The sequence below is a fragment of the Aulonocara sp. 'chitande type north' Nkhata Bay genome, linkage group LG14 (assembly GCF_057382095.1).
Source record: "Aulonocara sp. 'chitande type north' Nkhata Bay isolate Kocher_YH1m ecotype deep benthic linkage group LG14, A_spYH_male_GT1.1, whole genome shotgun sequence".
NCBI classification, from domain to species: domain Eukaryota; kingdom Metazoa; phylum Chordata; class Actinopteri; order Cichliformes; family Cichlidae; genus Aulonocara; species Aulonocara sp. 'chitande type north' Nkhata Bay.
The window spans coordinates 41,869,108-41,884,202 of NC_141357.1; the positions used below are offsets into that span (position 1 = coordinate 41,869,108).

Here is a 15,095-nt window from a genome sequence, read left to right on the forward strand (position 1 = left end):
GACAGAAGGACTGGTCTGAGTATTTTGGAAACTCCTGATCTACTAGGATATTTCTGTATTACCATCTCTAGGGTTATCCCAAGGGATGGTCCAAAAAAGAGGAAATATCCAATGAGAGACAGTTCTCTGGGTGAAAATATCTTGTTGATACCAGACCCGACCAGAGACTGCTTTGAGCTGACAAGAAGGCAACAGTAAAACAGATAACTTCTTCTTAAAAACCACTTTTGCATTACTTTGAACCGTGAACCTTGAAGAATTTGGGCTAGAGCAGCAGAGGACCATATCAGGTGCTACTCTTGTGAGCTAACAGGAAAGTCTCCACAGTCAGGGGATCTCAATCAGATAGATCACCTTTGGTATATGACGCAATGGGAGATTCCCATCGTGAATGCACAGCTGACAAATCTGCATCAACTGCATGAGGCCATCATGCCACGATCAATCTTTGAGGAATGTTTCCAGTACTTTGTTGAATCTATGCCATGAAGAATTAAAACAGCTCTGAAGGCAAAAGAGTGTCCAACCTAATACTGACAAGGTGTATCTAATAAAGTATCTGCTGAGTGTGTCCAACCCACGAGCCTTCTGCTGTGAACATAATGAAGACATGGATATCCAAGCTATCTGAACCCACGTCAAAGTGATGTGAGCGTAACAGAAACTTCAAACTGACAGGTCGCCAAACAATTGCACAGATGCAACCTATTTCACTCCTGACAAACATTCCTACTGGATAAAAAGTAGGTCCGTCAGTCTTTCTTCACACTGGGAACAATATGAAACATGTTCCATCCACAGATAAGGAGCACTACAAACAGAAAATGGGCACATAGGTTTTAAAGATAACCTATGTGTTTCTGTTACCCAAGGACACGGGTGCTAACCAACAGAGGGTATGCCAAAAAAAAACATTTTACTGCTCTCTGCCACACTCTAAGATAAATAAGCAGTACTATGATTTCATGTAAAAGATGTTGGACAACAACCATGCAAAATTGCCCCATAGAGGTGCTGATATCTACCGCTTAACATTCATTATCCCAAGAATCCTGTTAAAACCCAAACAGTCATTGATTCAAGTGCTTGTTATGAAAGAGTTTCTCTGAATGAGGGCCTTCTCCCTGGACACATCCAAACAATCCTCTTGTAAGGGTTGTAGTGAAATGTAGAAATGTTGTTGTCGCAGGGCAACTCTGGATATGTGTCCCACTGCTTTGTAGTAAAAGAGGAACAGAAAGAAATGTGGTTCTTGAGATGTGACATTGTGGGCTAGATTCATGTCTTTGCTAATACTTCATCTCCAGCAGTTGTAATATATTTATAGGTGCGTTGAAGCTGAATTTTAGCTGTTTTATTGCATCTGTACACGTTTACTTATCTAGACTTAATTTTGGGGGGAATCTTGATATTTTTGATGACAAGATATAAGAACTTTCCATTTCAGATTCAAGTTATGACCAAGTCAACTCAAAGACAAGGCAACCGTTTTTGTCTTTCTAAAAATATTTGATTGTTTAGCTTGCTGGATAAAAGCCAACACACTCGGGTTGTGAAAATGTTTGACGTTATTTTTTCAGGAAAAATCTAATAACCTTGCAGAAAAACAAAAGACTCTCCAATCTCTCAAAATGTACAGAAACAAACTCCAACCTTCCTGCTCTGCTCTACGTGACCTATTTATCTCCATTGCCCTGCTGTGAGCTGCTCACACAGGACTGGTCCTCCAGGACTCTTAATGGGGCCTCATCAGTGGTGCCACGCTACGGTGGCCACTGCTCCACTTAAAACCTACAGGGGTAAAGAGGGAGCAGGAACAAGAGGAAACTGGGTGACACACAAACCCTGATGCCTAGTTCGATGTTCTCCCCTCCGTAGACGTCCATGCCTGAGTCGAGTAGACCGAGTTCTCCAAAGTAGTCCCGATTGGCCACAAAGGAGCATCCAATCATGGCAGGCGTCCTGCAGCCAGGAAAACACACTATCATGTGACACTGAGCGTTTGCAAACACCAGAATGTGTTTTTTTGTGGCTTTATCTGATGTTTATTTTGGAGTACTTTTCTACAACCCAAATCTCCACTATGCAAAGTTTCACACTTTATATTTCAGCCTATTATGTGGAGGGTAAATCTAAACATTTTTGTGCATACTCATGCAATTTATTCTTATTTTTAATTAAAGAATGGAAGGAAATCCAATTTAACACAAATATATGGGTGATAATCAGATAATTAAAATCCTATTTTCACCACTCTCTAATTTAGGCTGTAATTTTTTTATTGCTTTAATGAAGTCTGGTTTCCCATCAGGAGCTTTTTTTCTTGTTTTCCCCTAATCTTCCCCAAAACTAAAAAAAGAACTTGGTGGCAGTTTTATTGAAAATCTTAAAGAAGTGGAAAAAAATACATCTCAGAAGTGTGAGATCTGTGTTCACGTTTAAATGGGAGAAGCTGGCATACCTTATTGGTGCAGACATGTCTCCCTCCTCCCACCACTCTTTGGGTGGATTAATGTACATGCACCACAGTTCCCAGTTGTAGCCATGGCCAGAGTTCTCATAGCGCTCCACCTCAAAGGTATCGTGCTTGATGTTGTCGATTGACGGCAAGATAATCCTCTTGTGGTTTTCTTTTATTCTAGCTAGAACTGGTTCTGACCTGAAAAAAGTGCAAACACACACACACTCACACATTTAGTTGACTTTACTTTGTGCAGAAACAAAGTTTATAACATCTTTTAAGAGCACCACTTTTTTCATCCACTTCAGTCAAATAGAAAGTTCCTTGTGTCGTCCCAGTTTTATCACTAATTCTGTTTGATTCAGCCGAGTTGAGCTCTGCAGGGGGCAGTGAGAGAACTGCACGGTATACCTTAAGTTATGCACTGAGCTCGAAAATGAGATCCACAAAAAGACATCAACAGGATGTGGCAGTTGTCTTAGCGGGGTTAATAAGGTCCCTCATTGCATGCTAATTTCTTGACAGTATTTAGCCTTTGATTCAGTTCACCACCAAGCGCTCAGCTTTTTTGAATTAGTACAAAACCTTCATTTTTTATGGTTACTAAAAATTTACTTTTACGACAAGTTCTCCAAGAGGGGTCCTGTTTTGGTGTGTGTTTTATGTGTGCTTGTGATGTTTTTTTTTAAATAAAATCCGTTCAACCTGATCCCACAGCCTCAAGTGTCTCATTTTAAAACTTCTCAGGCGTGAAATAGCTTGGCTCTTCCTTTTATGCAGCTTCAGCTATCCTTTGTCTTCTCTTTCCATGGTTTCTTTGCACTTTGTAGCACTCTTTTAACACTGATACCCAAAGCTCTATTATTGTCATTGTTGTTATCATGAATAAGTAGAGAGATACTCCCATACGGTTTATGACAAAATTTAATCCGAAGTGATTGATGGCCCTAATCATGACCTTTTGACCTCGCCCCTCCCCCCCGGAAGCGAGTAATGACCGTGACGAATTGCATCCGGAGAAGGGGGGGGCGGGAACCCCCCGACATCCGGAGAAGGGGGGGCGAACCCCGGAAGCGCGCCATCTGTCGCTAAGCGTGTCGAATTGCATCCTGAGAAGGGAGGGGGGGTAAACCTCCGGAAGCGCGCCATCTGTTGTTGGGAAAAAAAAAGAAAAAAGTTTTTAGAGGGAGGAGAATAAAAGCAGAGAGGAGGAGTTCACAATTTCTAAGCCTCAGACACACAAGATGGATTTCATTCTGCAGCCCAGCAGCTCTCCTGTGTCCGATGAGATCTGCTCTCCCAAAGAAGAAGGCTTTGAATATGCCATATTCAAATACAGCATATTTACTAAGGAAGGCCTCGATCCGGACCTTATGACACTTCCGGAAATACTCCGGAATTGTCTAGTCATTTTCAGACCTGATGCGTCATGTTCCATAAACATGAGGGGAGGGGTTTGGTTCCTGAAGCACAGCGGTGATGCAGCAGCTGATTTTGTGCTGTATAGAGAGACAGAGCGGCAGCTAGTTTTCCGCAAACTCATAGTCTGAATTCTGTTTCAATATTATGACGATTTTCTCTGTATTTCTTAATGGGAATAAAGAGTGACTTCCTGTAGAGATTTCAATAGTATTTTATTTTCCTATAATACAGACGCAGTAAAAAAAACCTTTAAGATGATCTGCCTAGCAACAAATTGCATTTTTAGGCTACACCATAGCTTGTGATGAAAAGAAGAACTTTCTATCCGCTTGTAACCTACAGGCTGCCTACCCCGTATGTGTAAAAATGAATAAATATCCCTTAGTGAATACTTTTCTTTGAATACTACTTTTCCTTTTGAGAATCCCTTTTACAAGGGACTGAAAAAACAAACCATAATTGCCGTGACAGGCGATCTTGTTTCACACACACACACACACACACACACACACACACACACACACACACACACACACACACACACACACACACACACACCGCGGGTCAAGGAGGAGTGAGATATCAGATATCAGTTTTTTCTCAATGCTTATAACCTATAACGCGCCCCCCAAAACAATATTATTATTATTAAAACATCTATAAGGTAGGTTTTGCGCAGCCTGCTCCTTGTCAGACCAAAGTTTTTTTCTTCATTACTTTTAGCTACTTTTACACTGGGTTTTCTCAATAGACAGAAAATGAAAATGAGGAGTCAACAGCCGATATTATCATTGCTTGTAACCCGGTAAATAATTTCGTACATCTCCCCATAAAATAAGCCTTAGTGGAAAAAAGCTCATATTCGAATACGTTTATTCCCCTCTGTGGGAAAGAGTTTTTTTCTCAGAGTCAACCATGAGGCGAGTTTTGTCAACAGCAATTGTCCATTTGGTAAAACAAATATCCGCCTCTAAGTCGTATTTTACCGTTGCAGAATGTGGAAAACAGACAGCCCTCACAGGAGGCACCCAGGGGCCCACCTCACACACCATAGTTAAAATATTTAAATTTCAACTAAATTTGTAGTAATGATCGGATTTCCTCACTTATCTACACCACACTCCTTGATTTCTTATCGTTTCTTATCGTTCCTCTGTCCCTTAATAGAAACTATCCTCCCTTTCAGTTGTCTTTTGCACTTCCATATCGCAAAGCAGTTACTGTAGGTTATTTTCTGCTTATGCATTAATGTAATTAATTAACTTATTTATCCTTAAGTACGGTAATGACTTGAGTTCTAATGCTTTTTGTCTCTTGAGTTAGCCGTCAATGTGGGATTTTTTTACCCTTTTGTTCAGTTAAAGCTGCCTTTCATTCTTCAACGCAGCTTAAACTCTAATAGGTAAGCTTTCTTGTAATTTCTTAGTTCTGCAGGCTTCTTGAAAGACATCCGAGACTCTTCTTTGGATGCTGGATGCCTTTTGTTTTGTTTTCTGTCAAGATGATCCCACACTGCTTCGATTATCTTGAGGTTCGAACCCTGGAGAGATCAATCCATGACTGATGCGTTGTTTCATCCAGGCATACTTTGACTACAATGGCAGTATGTTTGCGATCATTGTCGTACTGAAAGTTGCTGCCAATCAGACATTACTTGGTATTACATGGTCGATCAAAATCTGGTGGAACTTTTCTACATTCATAATTTGATTAATTTGGATAAGAGCTCCAACAACACTGGCTGAAATCCAGCCTCAAAGCACGGTAGAGTATCCACGCTGTGTTAAAGACGGCTATAGACATTCACTGTTGTATCTCTCTTCGGACCTCTTCCATGCATATTTCAAATTTGGATTCATTACTCCATAAGACATATTACAGCTGATTTCTTTTTCCAGTCAATTTCTTGTGTAATTTGGCACACCTCAGCCTTATTTTTCTCTGTTCTCCTTCCTTAAGAATGGCTTATTAACAGCCACCCTTCCAACTCAGATAACTTTTGATGAAATGTTTACAGCACTTGAGTTACTCGCCACGGCCATCCTAAATGCTAAGAACACTAAACTTTAATTCTAAATTACGTTAACCAGAAAAAACAAGCCAAAGTCGAGATGTTGCTGAGCTGACCTGTGCTATGCTATGCCTTCTAAAGCACGTATAATGTAAACAGAACTGGTCTTTGCACAGAAGCCTGTGGAGCTTCATAATTAACCTCAGTGTGTGAAGAGCACTCTCCATTTAATAATAGCTGTAATAAAATGTTATGGCCGACGGTGTTAAACGCTGCACTTGGGTCTAGCAGGGAAGATTTCAACTTTTCAATACGAATGAAGGCTGAAAACTGATTAGATTAATGTCTGATGATCTTTTCTGTGCTTCTTCAAGTTTGTAACACCAAACATATTAAAGGATGATGTAAGGCTCACAGGAAGAGTTTAATTAGACACACATTTACTATTTTCTTTATACTCTTTCTTTCTTGACATGTTTAATATGATTACTATCAGAGGAGAAAATGACCCTTGTGTAGTTTAAAAAAGTTTTATTTAATCAAACTGTAATGTTGTTGAACTCTGACGGACGTGTCTTTTAATCTTGTCAACAAATCCTTAATCATCTAAATCTGCCATTTATCATCTAGTAAAATGTTCCCTCTGCTTCTGCTGCACATCTCCCCGGACACTCTCCGCTTCACCTGTCCTGTGCAGGTGGTCCAACCCCTGCCTGCCTCCTTAAACTGGGGTGTTTAAATCTCTTTACCTCTGTTGTGAACTTCACACAAAGTTTGTGGTAACAAAATCAAACTGACGAGGATCTCGTTTGAAAAACACACACTCACGAGACAAAATAAAAACAGACTGCTCAAAGCAAAAGCAGAGCCCTCACAGCTGGTAGTACAAAACACAGCGACAACATGCGTATTAGATACCCTCAGTGCCAGAAGCATAAATATGAAAAAATGTGATCACCAAGAGTATCCTAACAACGGCGTTGAGGTGGGTGTTACAGTAAAAAAAAAAAGTAGCCAAATTTTCATCTGAAAATGTTGAATTTTAGTAAAAACAATGCTCTGTAGTTTGATACTGTCGTTACAGACTAAGCAGATGTTTAAAGCCTTCGGACGCTCATTTGAAACGCACTCATTCTCCTTATCAGCTGGAAACATTAAAGCCGTAAAATGACTTTTTCAAACGGATAAAAACTATTGAACAACAGCAATGTTGAGCCTGTTCCAAAATTTGGATGTACATGTGTTGAAGGTGTGGGTCTTGTTGAATTATTAAACATACATTCTTTAATTTTTCGAGCCACAAAAACAACAACTTTTAATTTTCTTCTGCTTGAGTATCGGCCTCGGGTAGCTCTACTTATCATTGCTCAGTCAGTTGTCTGTTTGTGCTACTTTTTTAAGGAGCAGCGTATTATTGGTAAGGGTGACTTTATGTGTTTAGCTACTTAAGTGGAAGTACTGTGGATAGTTTTACCTTACATACATAGATCTACCAATACAGCTTCTGAGGTAACTGTTTACAAAATGTTATAATCTATTCAAAGGTTCTTTGCAATTTTACATTGATAAACATTATCCTTAACACATTTGGCCCACATAAAGTACTATGGCCATCACACTGTCATTTAGAATTGTTTAAATAACTCCTGTCTTAAGTCCTTCCATCAAAAAAAAAAAAAAAAAAAAAAAAAAACATGGTTCACTTTTACATCACAAAATGTTAGAAATATAAGTCGTTCATAACAAACTGAAAGGTTGGGAGTTTAAAAATCCAAACCGATGGAAGAATCAGAATCAGAATACTTTATTGATCCCTGGGGGAAATTATTTTTTGTTACAGTGCTCCATTATAAACCAACATTAAGACAAGACAGACAATACACTAACTAAGAATAGTACAATATATACATATATATACATACATACATACATACATACATAAGTCACTCATAAATAAATAGCTGGAAAAGAAACATGTGTAGCTGTAGCAGCAAACAGTGTGTTAAGTGGATGCGTTGTACAGGGAGATGGCCACAGGCAGGAAAGATTTCCTGTGTCGTTCAGTGGTGCTTTTCGGTAATCTCAGTCTCTCACTGAACGTGCTCCTGTGACTGACCAGCATGTCATGGAGTGGGTGGGAGGTGTTATCCAACATTGTCTTTATCTTGGACAGCATCCGCCTCTCCGACACCACCTTGAGGGTGTCCAGCTCCATCCCCACAACATTGCTGGCCTTACGGATCAGTTTATCGAGTCTGTTGGCATCTGCGACCCTCAGCCTGCTCCCCCAGCATGCAACAGCATAGAGGATCGCACTGGCCACAACAGACTCATAGAAAACTCATAGAAAATAGGAAGCAGAAGTAGAAGACTATAACGTCTCAGAGCACACGGTGTCTATTATTGTGTAGACATGTATAAATAAGAGCTTAATAAAGATGCTTAATTTCTTAAGAAATAAACAGGTGGAGTGATCTTTATCAAAAGTGGATGTTGCATCTCTGGCTAAACCACTGTACCCAAAAAAACTTTAAAAATCTACTGTGTGTGAGGCTGTGTAAGTAAAGCTTGCCCTTCACACCCGCGTGTAATAAACCATTTGTTGAGGGGTTGTGGATTTGGCACCTCAGCATTGTGAAAGTGGGGAAACATGTTTCTGGCTGTGCATAAGATTTCTGCTTACAACTTAGAATCTCAGTTCTAAATGAAATTCAGATGTTTTTTTTAAGTATGGCTAATGTATTATTTGACTTCTAAGACACACACACACACACACACACACACACACACACACACACACACACAAGAACAACACAGAGAAGAAGAAGAGGGGGTCGTTTTACTACGCATCATAAAAACGCAATCATTCATAACATGGACAGTGAGAAGTAAAACTCGTCGTCTTACCACATGTTATATTCTGTAAACTTAAAATAATCCGCAGAAATTAGAGTTTAGTGTTTTAATTCATCTATTAAAAAACACGAGTCAACATTACTGAAGTGACGCTTTAACGATGCGTCTTATCATCGTGTTTATGATGATAAAACATGTTCTCTCGTTAGTAGATGTCTGCGCTGTCACTTGTCACGAAAATGTTCAGAGCCAGGGTTCCTCTTTAATTACCATTGATCGTTAATAGGGTCACAAAAGATTTGTCGCATTATCCCCATAAACAAAATGCTTTTATAGAAATCATTGTGATACAAATATTTAGATTCTTGATTCACAATGTGCACGAACTCAAAATCTTTAGAGGTTCATATTTATAAAGTATCGCAAATAATACATTTATACCATTGTATGAGCTACACTTCTTGTAAAAACTGATTGAAAAAAGCTCCTGTCGTGACCTTCCTTCTGTGAGGACACACACACACACACACACACACACACACACACACACACACACACACACACACACACACACACAGAGAGAGGGAGAGGGGGGGGGGGGGGGAGATCATTAGGATTGGAGGCGTTTTTTGGATTTTCACTTATTGTCGGCTTTACAGTCACATAAAATTCATTCCAATTTTTTGCCTTTGCTTCAATTAAGGTGTTTCTTTAAATCTACAGCAGCTCCCTTTTCAAAAGGTTTACTGACAACTGACAACGATCAATAGCAGCATACGTGGGGGGAAGAGTATGAGTCTTACGGTGACAGCGGGGCCGTGGGAGCCGGAGGGAGGGGTGAGGGTCCGCGCTAAATTTGCAAAGTTACTGATTTAAAAATTATATTTTTGAATTTTTAATTGCATGACAAACATACGATAGACTCTTGAGCATATTTATATAGCTAAATACACAACGGTATAACCGTGCTAAATAAAAGAGGTCCAAGTACCAAAGCACTCTAATGCAAGCCTCTAAACTGCATGTTGATAAGTACGTGAAGCGTACCTCTACAGCTGAAAACAGATTGTATCCATACTTTGAGGATCTGCTGAATTGTTTTTTTTTTTTGATGAACTGCAGATGATGATGAATTCCTCTTTATTGTAGAAACAGTCCCTAAGCTGTTGTTGCTCATACTTACCGAGTTCCCTAGCTACTTCCTTACTATGTCAGTAAACCTTTTGAAAAGGGAGCTGCTGTAGATTTAAAGAAACACCTTAATTGAAGCAAAGGCAAAAAATTGGAATGAATTTTATGTGACTGTAAAGCCGACAATAAGTGAAAATCCAATCACAGAAGGAAGGTCACGACAGTATCAGTAAATATGAACCTCTAAAGATTTTGAGTTCGTGCACATTGTGAATCAAGAATCTAAATATTTGTATCACAATGATTTCTATAAAAGCATTTTGTTTATGGGGATAATGCGACAAATCTTTTGTGACCCTATTAACGATCAATGGTAATTAAAGAGGAACCCTGGCTCTGAACATTTTCGTGACAAGTGACAGCGCAGACATCTACTAACGAGAGAACATGTTTTATCATCATAAACACGATGATAAGACGCATCGTTAAAGCGTCACTTCAGTAATGTTGACTCGTGTTTTTTAATAGATGAATTAAAACACTAAACTCTAATTTCTGCGGATTATTTTAAGTTTACAGAATATAACATGTGGTAAGACGACGAGTTTTACTTCTCACTGTCCATGTTATGAATGATTGCGTTTTTATGATGCGTAGTAAAACGACCCCCTCTTCTTCTTCTCTGTGTTGTTCTTGTGTGTGTGTGTGTGTGTGTGTGTGTGTGTGTGTGTGTCTTAGAAGTCAAATAATACATTAGCCATACTTAAAAAAAACATCTGAATTTCATTTAGAACTGAGATTCTAAGTTGTAAGAAGAAATCTTATGCACAGCCAGAAACATGTTTCCCCACTTTCACAATGCTGAGGTGCCAAATCCACAACCCCCCAACAAATGGTTTATTACACGCGGGTGTGAAGGGCAAGCTTTACTTACACAGCCTCACACACAGTAGATTTTTAAAGTTTTTTTGGGTACAGTGGTTTAGCCACAGATGCAACATCCACTTTTGATAAAGATCACTCCACCTGTTTATTTCTTAAGAAATTAAGCATCTTTATTAAGCTCTTATTTATACATGTCTACACAATAATAGACACCGTGTGCTCTGAGACGTTATAGTCTTCTACTTCTGCTTCCTATTTTCTATGAGTTTTCTATGAGTCTGTTGTGGCCAGTGCGATCCTCTATGCTGTTGCATGCTGGGGGAGCAGGCTGAGGGTCGCAGATGCCAACAGACTCGATAAACTAATCCGTAAGGCCAGCAATGTTGTGGGGATGGAGCTGGACACCCTCAAGGTGGTGTCGGAGAGGCGGATGCTGTCCAAGATAAAGACAATGTTGGATAACACCTCCCACCCACTCCATGACATGCTGGTCAGTCACAGGAGCACGTTCAGTGAGAGACTGAGATTACCGAAAAGCACCACTGAACGACACAGGAAATCTTTCCTGCCTGTGGCCATCTCCCTGTACAACGCATCCACTTAACACACTGTTTGCTGCTACAGCTACACATGTTTCTTTTCCAGCTATTTATTTATGAGTGACTTATGTATGTATGTATGTATGTATGTATATATATGTATATATTGTACTATTCTTAGTTAGTGTATTGTCTGTCTTGTCTTAATGTTGGTTTATAATGGAGCACTGTAACAAAAAATAATTTCCCCCAGGGATCAATAAAGTATTCTGATTCTGATTCTTCCATCGGTTTGGATTTTTAAACTCCCAACCTTTCAGTTTGTTATGAACGACTTATATTTCTAACATTTTGTGATGTAAAAGTGAACCATGTTTTTTTTTTTTTTTTTTTTTTTTTTTGATGGAAGGACTTAAGACAGGAGTTATTTAAACAATTCTAAATGACAGTGTGATGGCCATAGTACTTTATGTGGGCCAAATGTGTTAAGGATAATGTTTATCAATGTAAAATTGCAAAGAACCTTTGAATAGATTATAACATTTTGTAAACAGTTACCTCAGAAGCTGTATTGGTAGATCTATGTATGTAAGGTAAAACTATCCACAGTACTTCCACTTAAGTAGCTAAACACATAAAGTCACCCTTACCAATAATACGCTGCTCCTTAAAAAAGTAGCACAAACAGACAACTGACTGAGCAATGATAAGTAGAGCTACCCGAGGCCGATACTCAAGCAGAAGAAAATTAAAAGTTGTTGTTTTTGTGGCTCGAAAAATTAAAGAATGTATGTTTAATAATTCAACAAGACCCACACCTTCAACACATGTACATCCAAATTTTGGAACAGGCTCAACATTGCTGTTGTTCAATAGTTTTTATCCGTTTGAAAAAGTCATTTTACGGCTTTAATGTTTCCAGCTGATAAGGAGAATGAGTGCGTTTCAAATGAGCGTCCGAAGGCTTTAAACATCTGCTTAGTCTGTAACGACAGTATCAAACTACAGAGCATTGTTTTTACTAAAATTCAACATTTTCAGATGAAAATTTGGCTACTTTTTTTTTTTACTGTAACACCCACCTCAACGCCGTTGTTAGGATACTCTTGGTGATCACATTTTTTCATATTTATGCTTCTGGCACTGAGGGTATCTAATACGCATGTTGTCGCTGTGTTTTGTACTACCAGCTGTGAGGGCTCTGCTTTTGCTTTGAGCAGTCTGTTTTTATTTTGTCTCGTGAGTGTGTGTTTTTCAAACGAGATCCTCGTCAGTTTGATTTTGTTACCACAAACTTTGTGTGAAGTTCACAACAGAGGTAAAGAGATTTAAACACCCCAGTTTAAGGAGGCAGGCAGGGGTTGGACCACCTGCACAGGACAGGTGAAGCGGAGAGTGTCCGGGGAGATGTGCAGCAGAAGCAGAGGGAACATTTTACTAGATGATAAATGGCAGATTTAGATGATTAAGGATTTGTTGACAAGATTAAAAGACACGTCCGTCAGAGTTCAACAACATTACAGTTTGATTAAATAAAACTTTTTTAAACTACACAAGGGTCATTTTCTCCTCTGATAGTAATCATATTAAACATGTCAAGAAAGAAAGAGTATAAAGAAAATAGTAAATGTGTGTCTAATTAAACTCTTCCTGTGAGCCTTACATCATCCTTTAATATGTTTGGTGTTACAAACTTGAAGAAGCACAGAAAAGATCATCAGACATTAATCTAATCAGTTTTCAGCCTTCATTCGTATTGAAAAGTTGAAATCTTCCCTGCTAGACCCAAGTGCAGCGTTTAACACCGTCGGCCATAACATTTTATTACAGCTATTATTAAATGGAGAGTGCTCTTCACACACTGAGGTTAATTATGAAGCTCCACAGGCTTCTGTGCAAAGACCAGTTCTGTTTACATTATACGTGCTTTAGAAGGCATAGCATAGCACAGGTCAGCTCAGCAACATCTCGACTTTGGCTTGTTTTTTCTGGTTAACGTAATTTAGAATTAAAGTTTAGTGTTCTTAGCATTTAGGATGGCCGTGGCGAGTAACTCAAGTGCTGTAAACATTTCATCAAAAGTTATCTGAGTTGGAAGGGTGGCTGTTAATAAGCCATTCTTAAGGAAGGAGAACAGAGAAAAATAAGGCTGAGGTGTGCCAAATTACACAAGAAATTGACTGGAAAAAGAAATCAGCTGTAATATGTCTTATGGAGTAATGAATCCAAATTTGAAATATGCATGGAAGAGGTCCGAAGAGAGATACAACAGTGAATGTCTATAGCCGTCTTTAACACAGCGTGGATACTCTACCGTGCTTTGAGGCTGGATTTCAGCCAGTGTTGTTGGAGCTCTTATCCAAATTAATCAAATTATGAATGTAGAAAAGTTCCACCAGATTTTGATCGACCATGTAATACCAAGTAATGTCTGATTGGCAGCAACTTTCAGTACGACAATGATCGCAAACATACTGCCATTGTAGTCAAAGTATGCCTGGATGAAACAACGCATCAGTCATGGATTGATCTCTCCAGGGTTCGAACCTCAAGATAATCGAAGCAGTGTGGGATCATCTTGACAGAAAACAAAACAAAAGGCATCCAGCATCCAAAGAAGAGTCTCGGATGTCTTTCAAGAAGCCTGCAGAACTAAGAAATTACAAGAAAGCTTACCTATTAGAGTTTAAGCTGCGTTGAAGAATGAAAGGCAGCTTTAACTGAACAAAAGGGTAAAAAAATCCCACATTGACGGCTAACTCAAGAGACAAAAAGCATTAGAACTCAAGTCATTACCGTACTTAAGGATAAATAAGTTAATTAATTACATTAATGCATAAGCAGAAAATAACCTACAGTAACTGCTTTGCGATATGGAAGTGCAAAAGACAACTGAAAGGGAGGATAGTTTCTATTAAGGGACAGAGGAACGATAAGAAACGATAAGAAATCAAGGAGTGTGGTGTAGATAAGTGAGGAAATCCGATCATTACTACAAATTTAGTTGAAATTTAAATATTTTAACTATGGTGTGTGAGGTGGGCCCCTGGGTGCCTCCTGTGAGGGCTGTCTGTTTTCCACATTCTGCAACGGTAAAATACGACTTAGAGGCGGATATTTGTTTTACCAAATGGACAATTGCTGTTGACAAAACTCGCCTCATGGTTGACTCTGAGAAAAAAACTCTTTCCCACAGAGGGGAATAAACGTATTCGAATATGAGCTTTTTTCCACTAAGGCTTATTTTATGGGGAGATGTACGAAATTATTTACCGGGTTACAAGCAATGATAATATCGGCTGTTGACTCCTCATTTTCATTTTCTGTCTATTGAGAAAACCCAGTGTAAAAGTAGCTAAAAGTAATGAAGAAAAAAACTTTGGTCTGACAAGGAGCAGGCTGCGCAAAACCTACCTTATAGATGTTTTAATAATAATAATATTGTTTTGGGGGGCGCGTTATAGGTTATAAGCATTGAGAAAAAACTGATATCTGATATCTCACTCCTCCTTGACCCGCGGTGTGTGTGTGTGTGTGTGTGTGTGTGTGTGTGTGTGTGTGTGTGTGTGTGTGTGTGTGTGTGTGTGTGTGTGTGTGTGTGTGTGTGTGTGAAACAAGATCGCCTGTCACGGCAATTATGGTTTGTTTTTTCAGTCCCTTGTAAAAGGGATTCTCAAAAGGAAAAGTAGTATTCAAAGAAAAGTATTCACTAAGGGATATTTATTCATTTTTACACATACGGGGTAGGCAGCCTGTAGGTTACAAGCGGATAGAAAGTTCTTCTTTTCAT

General features: G+C 39.0%; 1 pseudogene; it reads right to left on the reverse strand.

The window, feature by feature from the left end:
• LOC147315360 (polypeptide N-acetylgalactosaminyltransferase 17-like) overlaps positions 1-15,095 on the reverse strand; it is a 32,163-nt pseudogene that overhangs the window by 8,204 nt on the left and 8,864 nt on the right.